Source organism: Octodon degus, unplaced genomic scaffold (genome assembly GCF_000260255.1).
Source record: "Octodon degus isolate 3935 unplaced genomic scaffold, OctDeg1.0 scaffold00081, whole genome shotgun sequence".
NCBI lineage: Eukaryota > Metazoa > Chordata > Mammalia > Rodentia > Octodontidae > Octodon > Octodon degus.
This window is the reverse complement of record NW_004524657.1, coordinates 7756032-7756564: the sequence shown is the minus strand read 5'-3', so window position 1 is coordinate 7756564 and position 533 is coordinate 7756032. Positions and strand designations below refer to the sequence as shown.

Genomic DNA, 533 nt, shown 5'->3' with positions numbered 1-533 from the left:
TGCTTGCTCACTCTCTCTCTCTCTCTCTATATATATATATATATATATACACACACATATATTTAATACAGGGTCTACAGTGTCTCACTATACAGATTGGACTCATTGTGATCCTCCTGTTTTCAGCCTCCCAAGTGCTGGGATTATAGGTGCATGCCACCATGCACAGTCTCAATCACCATCTCAGCGTACCCCAGAGGCAGGGCCAGCACAGCAGCTTATGGTTCTGGGGATTGAACCTGGTCCCTGAGCTCTGCCTAAGCAGGCACTTTAGTCCACTGAGCTATCTGGCTGGCCCACTGATATTACTTGAAATAAATTTTCATACAGACAAAGAAGCAGCTATTAATGGTAAAAGAAAATCAGTGTAAGCACAATGTAACAGATACTGAAAGTGTAAGAGCATGTTAAAAAGGATGGTGTAAACAGCAATGCCAAAGATGAAACAAATTGCACAAAAATTCAGGAGTTATATTACAGAGATTATACTTAGTGAAAAAAAAAATTCAGGAGTTAAGAAAAGATACTGGTTA

At 39.6% G+C, this 533-nt stretch overlaps 1 protein-coding gene across 1 annotated transcript in view; it reads right to left on the bottom strand.

Annotated features, from left to right (window-relative positions):
- The window catches only part of Tfg (TRK-fused gene), a 36780-nt gene that overhangs the window by 31067 nt on the left and 5180 nt on the right, over positions 1-533 (bottom strand). The window lies entirely within an intron of this gene.